Here is a 12708-nt window from a genome sequence, read left to right as displayed (position 1 = left end):
CTGATCTTACATCCAGGATTGGACAGGAGTATTTCCACTCTTGGGACAATGAATCAAGCATTTTTTAAAAAAGACAAAAAGTGCTCGAGTAACTCAGCGGGTCAGGCAGCATCACTGGAGAATATGGATAGATGACATTTCCGATTTGGACCCATCTTCAGACTAAGGATCCTGACCCAAAATATAATCTATCCATGTTCTCCAGGATGCTGCCTGACCTGTTGAGTTACTCCACCACTTTTTGTCTTTTTTTAAATATAAACCAGCATCTACAGTTCCTTGTTTCTGCAATGAAACAAGAATGTTTGATTTTCTATTCAACCACCAGGGGACAGGCTTCTGAAAATAAAGTACAGTACTTCCCTTAAAGTTTGAATAGTGTGAACACGTGAATAGTATAATACATTATTTTATATCCAATGTTTTCTAATAAATAGCATCAAAGTTAACTAGAATTTGACGAAAAAGGTCTTCTTTTCAGTGAGTGACAGATCAATGAAAATTAATAACAACAAACATTTTTTTAACAGATTATTAATTTTAAAATGTTGTTTTATTGATGTTATTTCACCAAAACGGTTTGGTGTTTTTGATTAAATTACTGCAAGAACTAAAACACTGTCTAGGTTGAGTGTACACGTTTTCTCTCGGACTATGTAAGTTTCCCACAGAATTATTGGTTTCCTCACATGCCAAAGACATGCTAGTGATATGGTGTCTCAATTATCCCAAGTGCAAGTGGGTGGCTGAAAAACTGGGCAGTGATTGATGGAAAATGTGTACAAAATATGGGATCAGTGTAGAAAGGTTAACAGCCAGCTCAAAGACAACAGCTGATTGGTCTGTTACTGTGCTGATGTTCTGTGCTGTCTGTTCAGCAAGACTGGTTCAACCAAGATGCAGGACAGAAAACCACAAGAGATCCTTCTTCCCTGTGGCTATCAAACTTTACAGCTCCTTTCCCTTCTGCCATGGGGTAGACTGAGACTGACTCACCCCCCCCCCCCCCCCCCTTCCCAATCTTTGCCCCAAGCCTTCCCACTCATCACTTTAATTTCATGTTTCATGTATTTTGTGTGTTTTTATGACTGTTGGCAGATCAATTTCCCACCTGAGATAAATAAAGTTCTAACAAGTCGTATCGTCTAACTCTGACTCTAAATCACTTTATAAGTCAAACGTTAACTCGATGATAGCATACATGACAGCATTTATTTCCAAATTACTTCACTTGCTGCAAGATGTTCAGAGAATATGAAAGATAAATGCAGTTACTTTCTAAAACAGCAACTTGCAGTTGCAGAGCACATTTAATATAGAGAAATGGAGAAGCAGAATATTCAAGCCTATTAGAGGATCACGGGTTCAAGCTATTCCGAGACGTATTCATTCTGGTAAAACTATAAAGCATGAAAATATTGTGGTGTCACTGAGCACGTAAACCTGCCCTGTTGCTCAACTTGCCAATGACTCCCCCCTCCCTCCCCAAGATGCCTATTTGAGCGAATCCCATTTGCTTGTATTTGGCACATATCCCACTGAATCTTTTCTATCCATATACTGACCAAATGTATTTTCAATAATGTAATGTTACCCAACTACAGCTTCATCTGGCAGTTCATTCCATATACCCAGCACCCTGTGTGGAAAAGGTTAACGCTCTGGACACTTTAAATCTTTTCTCTCACATCTTAAATTCAGGTCCTCTGTTTTTAGATTCCCTCACCCTGGGAAAATTACTGTGACCATCCAACTTACCTCCACCCTCGCCCCTAAAAATATTTAAATACCTGAAGTGCCCTGGTGTAAGCCATTACGCAAAATACAACAAAAATCATATCAGGTGCCATCCAATTCTCATTATCTTCTGGGCCAACTGCATTATTTTTATCCATCTTTCATTTATTTTACTCCCCTAATACTAAATTCACAGCAATCTCTGCTAAAGTTATTAAACTACAAATACTATATAAGTTGTGTTCTCCTAAAGGCTTCCTTAGAATACAAAATAATTTATATTAAAAAATTATCTCTAAAAGCACAAGATGCTGGAGTAACTCAGCGGACAAGGCAGCATCTCTGGAGAATATGGACTGGCGACATTTCGGATCAGGATAAACACAAAAAGCTGGAGTAACTCAGCGGGGACAGGCAGAATCTCTGGAGAGAAAGAAAGGATGACGTTCCGGGTCGAGACCCTTCTTCAGACACCCTTCTTCAGACTCTTTTTCCCTTTTTAAGTTTGTAAAATTATACCAATTAGTTAAATTTTTCATCTAGCTATTCAGAAAAGGAGTTTTGCTTTAGGTGGGGGGTTTTTTGCATTATGCTTCGAATATGTCAATTGGCCCCGTTGTCAATTTCACCAAGTCTCAGACCAAAGTAATGGCAGATATTTGTCTACTAGTCGGAGGGTCCCGGGAACCACTGGGTTTCCCTTCCGATTAGTAACAAGTTGAGAGAGAAAGCTTCTGAATTACATCTGTGTGGAGAACATCGTGTTTAGTCGCTGAACGGACCAGCCAAAGTCTTGCCACCCACCCAGACACACAGGGCCTATCGCTGGGTCGGTGACTTACTACGGAATCCTTCTGCCTCACACTGGGTACTCCTTCATGTTAAAGGAGGGAAAGCTGGTGTTGCTTCAAACCTTCCAGTGTCAGCGTTCAAGATAGGCAGCTGTCGGCAGCATCTTACGGATGAGGGGCTGACACCTACTGATCCTTTATTTTCCTCCTCCCCTATTTTCCTCCTCCTTTCCCCACTATTTAGCGGAGCGCTCCGCTCCTGCAGCCCGCCCGCAACCAGCGCAAGCGGTTTAAATGGCCCTCGTCGGTCGGCTCGATGCCCGGCCGCTGGCCCCGCCCACTGGCACGAGTCGCAGCTCGCGCCCACTCGCTCGCTCTCTCGCCAACGGATCCCAGCCGCCGCCATCCGCCCTGCGCGGCAGTTAAGCCGCCGGGAGTCGGGACGCGTTCACTCTCCCCCCGCGACGGCGGCGGCGGCGGCGGCAGCGTGGCAGAGCAGGGAGAAGGAGGCAATGACACGAGGACCGGCGCGTTACCGCCGCGCACAATGAACTGCACGGAAAAAAAGTTGGCGGCGGGGGAAACGGGCGAAGGGACAGCGCAGCGCACGGACTGGCAGGACAGTCTGCAAGTGCCGGCGGGCGAAAGGTATTCTGGGGTTTGTAGTTCGTATTCCCTCCATTTGAGTAGCTGTCAACGAGCAAGAGAGCTAAATAAACTACAACGCCCATGACCATGACAACACCCACACATCAGTTATCCCTCGCTTGATGCCAGGAGTGTGAGAACCGAGTGTATGAACATGCTGTCGAGACCCGAAACATCACCCATTCCTTCTCTCCAGAGATGCTGAGTTACTTCAGCGTTTTGTATCTATCTTTCGTGCGAGAACCGAGTTGGGTCGAACGTTCAGTTTCAATTCGATCTGTGGAAATCAGATGGCAGCTCTTATTAAAACTGAAACATTGTCAGGCACGCTCACGGAAAGCTTTTACAAGCATTATTGTTATCGAGGCATCATTTGCCGCGACTCGGTAACAAAAAAAAAAGATTGTGAAGGAAACTCTCCACTTTGTGTACGAAAGAACTGCAGATGCTGGTCTAAATCCAAGGTAGACACAAAAAGCTGGAGTAACTCAGCGGTACAGGCAGCATCTCTGGAGAAAAGCAATGGGTGACATTTCGGGTCGAGAAAAGCCAATCGGGTCAGTCCCATGGTCATCATCCACAACATAGCAACCGGACTGCTCCCCTAATGATCATATTAAACATTCACATCGTCCATCACCAACACACTATATGTAAAAAGACACAAAGTGCTGGAGTAAATCAGTGGGCCAGGCAGCATCTCTTGAGAAGATAGACACAAAAAGCTGGAGTAACTTAGCGGGACAGCTAGTATCTCTGGAGAGAAGGAATGGGTAACGTTTCGGGTAGAGACCCTTTTTTCAGTCAAAGGCATCCCGACCCGAAACATCGCCCATCCATCTTCTACGACAGTGCCCACTGAATCACCCATTCCTTCTCTCCAAATATGCTGCATGTCCCGCTGAGTTACTCCAGCATTGTGTGCCTACAGTTATCTCTTTGTTTTTTGTAAACCACCGTCTGCAGTTCCTTGTTTCTATACCATATACAAGCTCTGCTGCAACAATTTGCCGAGACTTCTAAGGCAGTACTTAACTCACAATCTACCATGTAGGACAATAGACCTTCAAGAATTGCAACTTAGATAGAAAAATCTATAGTCGATTGTGCATTGTTGCCTAATCAAAATCCAGGAAATCCCTACTTATCAATACGGCTAGGTGTATTACAATACATGAACGACAGCAATTTCAGTCATTCATTATTACCTTCTTTAGGAAGATATGGGATGACAAATAAACACCAGGCTTGCCAGAGATGGCCACATAGATGGCCCCGCTCCCTGCCATGGATGCCCTCCACCGCAAACGGTGTCTGAGACGGGCCGGGAAAATCATCAAGGACCCCTCTCACCCTAACCATGGACTATGTGCCCTCCTCCCATCAGGGAGGCGGTACAGGAGCCTCAGGTCTCGCACAAGCAGGCTGAGGAACAGCTTTTTCAATAACACCATTACACTGTTGAACTCACAGTCCTGTAGCTAGCTATCTTTTATACTCTCCCATTTGTATACATTTATTTGCCTATGTACCAGTTTAATTCATCCACAGTGCACACATTGTTTAACCAGTATTTTTATTTCTACTATCTTGCACTATGACCAGACGCTAAACTGCATTTCGTTGTACCTGTACTCGTATTTGTGCAATGACAATAAAGTTGAATTGAATTGAATTGAATATCACAAAAGAAAACAATCCAACATTATTGAAATATGATCTACAATATATCCTACATTTTTAAAAATTGGCAAAAAGTTAATTGAATGATATACACGCATCATACATTTCATTAAAATAATGAAACTGGTTACGGATTTCTAATTTCTTTATTTGCACTAATCACCCTTGGAAAGCAGACTGACCTTCAGAGAAAAAGATAAATAGAATGTATTTTTTTTTGCTCTTTTTATCTATACATTTCCATTCTTCCTTTCTCCCCAGGATATGTGCAGTAACAATTAGTCCATAAAGTGAATTGTAATTACCACATCCCTGGATAGCTTTAATAAGCAGTTATTGTACATGTCTGCAAACTTACTAGTTGTCAAAACTGTCTGTAGTATGAACAAGTCTACATCATCATCTGTTTCTGGATGCATCTGTTCAAACACAGCATTGGTAGGAGTGAGCACTGTACAATCACAGTAAAATCAAGATCCATCTTCACACCAAAAACTCAACACTATTTTCTACAGCACTCAATAGATCTATCACAGTTTCTTGTAGTGAATGTCCATTTAACAGAAACTGCATGTTCGAAATTGTTTCCAAAATTCAATTCCGTTGACTTAAATGAGACCAATTTTGAGTTAGAGGACTGATATAGACTCTCAGTTTAACATTAGTGTTGGGGTGGTTATTGAAAATCACCATCAAGAACAAAATAAATTCTCATTTCGATTGTTTCATCAAGTTGAACCCATACAGATTTGTTAAAGACAAATGTGTCCGACAGCCTTGGTGGAAAATAGTCAATGTAATTTTATGAAATAACAGTGAAGACTGCTCAAAGTAGAGTATTAGATGCTTATGTGGACTTTGGAAGGTACTTGTCTATAGCACATAAAAGAATGTTTAAATAAATGGTATGAATACAAATCAGTGACAGGAAGCAAGAGTTCAAGCAGATGGATGTTCTTCAGATTGGCATGTAGTTTGTAGTGATATCCTCAAAGGATTAAACATGGATTCACTGTGAGTCTTTGGAGTTTATTATTTATGATCTACATTTTGGTATAAATAGCAACATTATACGCAACATTATAATTTGACTACTAATGCAAATTCTACAGTTACTGGGCTGTCCAAAAATGTGGTAAAATTGCAAATATGCTGTGGACATTAAGTGTTTCTGGTAAATAGTGAAGTACGACCTAAATGTTTTAAAATAAATGCAGGAGTAATTCTTAATCCAATCCATAGGTCAGAATAATTATTTACCTTGTATGAATCCTAATTATGAGATCCTCATGGTTGAATTAAATATAATATTCTCCTTAGCTAAAGAACATTACAATTTTGTGAAAGTGAAAAAGTATTTACATCTCAGAAATTGAAGGAAATATTCTGAATGTGTTATTCACAAGGTTGAGAATGCTTTCATTGAACTACACAAAGTGTGACTATTTTTCAATCCATGTTATCGTAAATGCACCATAAAATCTTGTACATTTTACAAGCAAAATGACCACAAATGAATGTTGCCTTAACATGCTCAAATTTTATCTGGACCTGATAATTATGTTTATAATAACATGCACATTACAACTTACTTTAATATTCCCACATATTTGTATCTCATTTATTTCTATTTATCATTTGTTCATCAAATTCCCGATTGACAGTATCACTACTTCTGGGAATTTGATGAATTCCCCCTTCTGCTTTTCTTTTCTTTTTCTTTTAATGCCTATTTTTCTGTATATCTTATTTACTATTTTATGACTCAGGTTACCACATGTAGAAATATTTTAAGATATCCACCGGGTCAACAATCCATCTGTGGTATCACAAAACTCTGCATGAGTGAGATCATGAAAAAAGCTTGCTTCTATAATCCATTGAAGAATGAAATTAAGCCCTAATTACGAATGCTCTGTTATGTGTATGCTGGATAGACATTTATTTTTATTTCTAAATTTTTTTATAGCACTGTATTGAAAAAACTGTCAACATACAGCACCCTTCATAATGTTTGGGACAAAGACCCATCATTTATTTATTTGCCTCTGTACTCCACAATTTGAGATATGTAATAGAAAAAAAAATGTGGTTAAAGTGCACATTGTCAGATTTTATTAAAGGCCATTTTTATACATTTTGGTTTCACCGTGTAGAAATTACAGCAGTGTTTATACAACGTCCCCCCATTTAAGGGCACCATAATGTTTGGGACACAGCAATGTCATGTGAATGAAAATAGTCGTGTTTAGTATTTTGTTGCAAATCCTTTGCATGCAATGACTGCTTGAAGTCTACAATTCATGGACATCACCAATTACTGGGTGTCTTCTCTGGTGATGCTCTGCCAGGCCTTTATTGCAGCCATCTTTAGCTTATGCTTGTTTTGGGGGCTAGTCCCCTGCAGTTTTCTCTTCAGCATATAAATGGCATGCTCAATTGGGTTCAGATCAGGTGATTGACTTGGCCATTCAAGAATTTACCGTTTTTTAGCTTTGAAAAACTCCTTTGTGGCTTTGCAGTATGTTTGGGATCATTGTCTTGCTGTAGAATGAACTGCCAGCCAATGAGTTTTGAGGCATTTGTTTGAACTTGAGCAGATAGGATGTGTCTATACACATTCAGAATTCAAAAATTATGCTACTACCATCAGCAGTTGTATCATCAATGAAGATAAGTGAGCCAGTACCTTCAGCAGCCATATATGCCCTGGCCATAACACCACCACCACCATGTTTCACAGATCAGGTGGTATGCTTTGGATCTCGGGCAGTTCCTTCTCTCCTCCATACTTTGCTCTTGCCATCACTCTGATATAAATGAATCTTCATCTCATCTGTCCACAAGACCTTTTTTTTCAGAACTGTGGTTGCTCTTTTAAGTACTTCTTGGCAAACTGTAACCTGGCCATCCTATTTTTGCAGCTAACCAGTGGTTTGCATCTTGCAGTGTAGCCTCTGTATTTCTGTTCATGAAGTCTTCTGCAGACAGTGATCATTGACAAATCCACACCTGACTCCTAAAGAGTGTTTCTGATCTGTCGGAAAGGTGTTCGGGCGTTTTTCTTTATTGGGGAAAATTCTGTCATCAGCTGTGGAGGTCTTCCTTGGCCTGCCAGTCCCTTTGTGAATAGTAAGTTCAACAGTGCTCTCTTTCTTCTTAATGATGTTCCAAACAGTTGATTTTGGTAAGCCTAAGGTTTGGATGATGTCTCTAACAGTTTTATTTGTGTATCTCAGTCTCATAATGACTTTCATTGGTACAACTTTGGTTCTCATGTTGATAAACAGCAATACAAGTTTCTAAAGGTTATAGAAAGACTGGAGGAAAGACTAGGTGCTGAGAGCTCTCTTATACCTACATTAAGGAGGTAATTAAACACACCTGAGCAATTACAAACGCCTGTGAAGCCCTGTGTCCCAAACAATATGGTGCCCTGAAATGGGGGAACTATGTATAAACACAGCTGTAATTTCCACATGGTGAAACCAAAATGTATAATACCCTTTAATAAAATCAGACAATGTGTACTTTAACCACATGTGATTTTTTTTCTATTACAAACCCAAAATTGTGGAGTACAGAGGCAAATAAATAAATGATGGGTCTTTGTCCCAAACATTATGGAGGGCACTTTATATGGATAAAAACAGAAGCTAATTTCAAAGTTAGGAACAAAAATGTGATCAACTATGGTAGTGATCACTACCAGGTTATGGCAGAGAGAGCACTGTCAATTTTAACTGACAGACGTGAATCACATGACACTGGCTATTGTTTCTGACCAAAATGTTTTGCGGGTTGGCAGGAAATAGCTGACCAGTCATAAAGATTGAGTGGGAGGCAGCCATCACCAAGCACTAGCTCTTTCACAATGGTTAATGGTAAGTGCAGGGATCATGCTTCATGGAGGAAAGTTTTAGTGAGGAGACACCTTGAGTTTCATAATCAGACCCAAGATGCAAAAAAGGAAAACATACAACAAATTAATATTCTGGATCTCTTCTTGTCCTAAAACCATTTTTTCCCAATTGTGAGAGAACTACCTTCGTCTTCCCACTCAGTTCATAGATTAATACACGCAAAATACATTTTAACATGAACATCCACCACAGTGACACATTCGCATTCCTCACTGTGATGGAAGGCGAAAAAAAAATTCAATCTCTCCCTTCTTTGTCCGCCAGCGGTTGGGGGCCTCTAACCTTCCGTTGACAGAGTGAACTTATTCCCGTAACCGGCGGCGGGCCTTCCTCGTCGGGGTGATGCATCGGGGAGGGGGATTCACAGCCGGGCCATCTACCCCGGGGTCGGGGCTAGTCGATCGTCGTGCGGCTTTTGGAGCTTCCCAATGTCGGTCTAAACCCGAGACTGCGAGCTCACGATGGTGAAATCCGCAAGCCGCGGTTGGAAAGTCGATCCAGGGCAAGGGATCGGCTCCAATGGTAAGTCCACGTCCCCGGGTTGGGGCTCAAAGTCAGTCCCGAGTATGGCCTCCAGCTCCATGATGTTAGGCCGCAGAGCGACCAGAGTTGCAAACCGGAAAACAATCACATCTCCGGCAAGGTAAGAGATTGAAAAAAAGTTTCTCCCGCCCACCCCCCACGTAAAACAAACCAGAGAACATTAACACATACTTTTAAAACACTAAAAATAACAAAAAAATACAAAAAGGACAGACTGTAGGCGAGGCTGCTGTTGAAGCGCCACCCAGTGGTTTATAAGGATGTAGACAACCATTCCATACACCGCAAACAAATTGATTGTTTACTAATTAGTTTGCTGATTAATATTTCAGCAGCAAAACAATGACAAACAGCTGATGGTTAGTTGATCAGTCACCACATCAGGAACACTAATAAAGGTTAAAAGTAAACTATTGAAAAACATCCAATACATTGTTTAACAGTGAATTTCAGTCCTCATAGTTATTCAACTACCTACCATAACAAAAAACAAAAACACTTTCCATTACAAATTATATAAGAAAACATTGCTATTTCTGCTTGTTTTGATTGCTGATCAATAGTCCCCTTCCACCATCATATTTCTTTGTTTCACTGAATTTTTGAATGGAAATGTTAGACAAGGCAATAAGATTACGTTAATAGTTTTTCTCCTTTCCAATGGTCAAGCAGCTTACAAACAATTGTTGTCGAAACCCAATTGTTAAGGAATTGGAACGTGAATTGGACCATCATTAAGGTGGGGGAGCAAAAAAAATTAAAAAGGAAAATAAAAGAATAACCTACATTAAAAAAAAAACTGCACTACCTATATCTGTGTCTAAAACAGACCAAATCATCTTACCTCGTGAATTCTTCCTTCTCCTCTATCTATCGTATTTGCTCAAATACTAAAACCTTCCGTGCATGTCCCTTTGAGATATCTTTCATCCTGAACTATGGCATTTTTTTTTTATCATGGTTGGCAGCGCTCTTGATTGTATCTCAGCTACTTCCCATATCTCTGCTCTCAACCTCTCCCTCCTGGAAAGAGGATAGACTTCCTCACTTTCCACAACACCAGCCTCAACATTCAACAGGTCATTTTTTTTACAATTTCCACCATCTTCATTGAGATTCCACTCACACACACATTTTTCTTTACTACCTTTCGGCATTCCAAGGAGAGCATACCCTTTGTAATTCTACACTCCTCCCTCTCATATTTCTCAACCAACAGGCAGTGCAATATTCCCCATTTATCTTTTTCTGCCCCAGCATCCAGGTACCCAGTTAGTCTTTCCAGGAGAAGCATTGATTTACTTGCTCTTCCTCCACACAGTGTGTTTGGTGCTTTATGATGTGGTCTACTCTACATCAGAGCAACCAAACACAGACTGGATGATCAATTTGCAGAACATGTGTAATCTTTCTGCAGAGATAACCCTGGGTTTTCAGTTTTCATACATTTTAATTTTCCACCCCACTCACACTCATACTGCAGCCACCTGGCCCCAAATTTGAATTTAACAATTTCAGGTAACTTGCTTTCTCTATTCATATCAGCACTGGACAGTTCTGCTGTGGGTCACTAGTCATTAATAATGACTCAATTTTTCTATCTTCCTGCAAGCATAGTTTTACCCGATGGGCATTTCCTACTGCTCTACATTTCAGAGTTTTTACATGTTACATTTCAGGTCTTCTTTTACAGTTTTCTCAATTCCAGGTCTTCCATTTTGATTCATTTTGTCAAGATGTTTTACCCCAAATCTTTTTATCACAGTACTTATTTTAATTTCATGGGCACTGACTACTGCAGCTGTAGTGTGCAAGGTTTACAAGATGCATTGCTGCAATTCTCTAAAGTTTCTTTGACTGCATTCCCATTATTTATCACAATCACAATAATACTTTATTAGCCAAGTATGTTTTGCAACATACGAGGAAGTTAATTTGCCAAGTCAGTCATACAAATAAAAAGCAACGGAACACGCAAAATACATTTTAACATAAACATCCACTACAATGACTCCTCCACATTCCTCACTGTGATGGAAGACAAAAAAAAAAAGGAATCTCTTCCCTTCTTTGCTCTCCCGCGGTCGGGGGCCTCGAGCCCTCCATTGACGGGACGATCTTGACTTCCATAGCCAGCGGCATTTGGGCCCTCCACATCGGGGTGATCAGCTCCTGCATCGGGGGGATGTCAGCTCCCCCGCGCCGCCGATCGGACCCCGGGTCGGGGCTGGTCGAATCTCTGCATCGCTGGAGCTCCCAACTCGGCCTCTCCCGAGACTGCGAGCTCTCGATGGTAAAGTCTGCAGGCTGCGGTTGGAACAATCTTAGGCAAGAGATCGGCTCCGATGTTAAATCCAGGCCCCGCAGGGGGTCTCTAAGTCAGTCCGAGGAGGTCTCCAGCTCCATCGATGTTAGGCTGCAGAGCGACCTGAGATACGACCCAGAAAACAATCGCATCTCCAGCAAGATAAGAGACTGAAAAAAGTTTCCCCCAACCCCCACCACCTACGCAAAACAAACTGGAGAACATTTACACAAACTTTTAAAACACAATGAAAATTTAAAAAGACGAAAAAAGAGACAGATGGTAGGCGGGGCTGCCAATCGTGCGGTGTCCCTGGTGGAAATAATTGTATTAATTAGAAAAACAGAAGGTCAAGCCAATGGGAATGCCATGACCTGCAAATTTTCTTCCAACTCACTTAAAAAGACCGTAAAAAATCCTGACTTAAAATAGATGGAGTTGCTTTTTTCATTGTTAGGTGGGAAGTTATACCATTTAGACACATAAACATAATGAATCGCCACAACAAAGATCTCAGCAGTTCAAGAAGACGGGTCACTCCCAATTTCTCATGACCAAATCGGTGCAGACAATTAGTGAAGTCTTCCCAGCAACTCCCACGGGTGGGAGATTGCAACCTTCACGGGGTCCACCCTGTTTCGACTAATGCAATCAACCCGACGTGCACAAACAAATAGATCAAATAGAACAAGTTGACCTACAACTTTAGGCAGCGCACGCCATGCGCAAGAAGAAGAGGAAGCAACTCCCAAGCTTTAATAATAAATAAATCAAAAATATAGTCAGTCACTCAGCAGTCTCATTCAAAGGCAACCATTCAAAGACATCGTACTGGCCATCTATTTCATTAGCTACTCTGCAGTGGATCACTAACTTCTACTTATTGTTTGTTTATTTCTTCATATCCAACAAGTTCAGTTATATTTCAGGTTCCAGTTCTGTTAAAGATCCTTCAGTCATACGTTTCCTTTCATAACAAATGCAGACATATGCAGTTGGAGCTTTAACTTTAATTCCATGCTGCAGCCGTAAACAAACAAAAATCACTGACATCAGGTATTTCCTGTACTTTCAAGAG

At 40.9% G+C, this 12708-nt stretch overlaps 1 protein-coding gene across 5 annotated transcripts in view; it reads right to left on the bottom strand.

Moving 5' to 3' along the window:
- Positions 1 to 12708, bottom strand: part of LOC129702145 (BCL-6 corepressor-like protein 1) — a 177319-nt gene that overhangs the window by 86769 nt on the left and 77842 nt on the right. Inside the window, exon 1 of one of the 5 annotated variants that reach the window (XM_055643754.1) lies at positions 2580 to 3193. The exons of the other annotated variants lie outside the window; for them this stretch is intronic. The gene's annotated coding sequence lies outside the window, so the exon portion shown is untranslated. Of the gene's footprint in view, positions 1 to 2579; positions 3194 to 12708 lie in introns of those variants that run through there. 5 annotated transcript variants of the gene reach the window in all.

This window comes from Leucoraja erinacea, chromosome 12, assembly GCF_028641065.1.
Source record: "Leucoraja erinacea ecotype New England chromosome 12, Leri_hhj_1, whole genome shotgun sequence".
Taxonomy (NCBI): Eukaryota; Metazoa; Chordata; class Chondrichthyes; order Rajiformes; family Rajidae; genus Leucoraja; species Leucoraja erinaceus.
The sequence above is the reverse complement of the archived record's forward strand: the minus strand, read 5'-3'. Positions and strand labels throughout refer to the sequence as shown.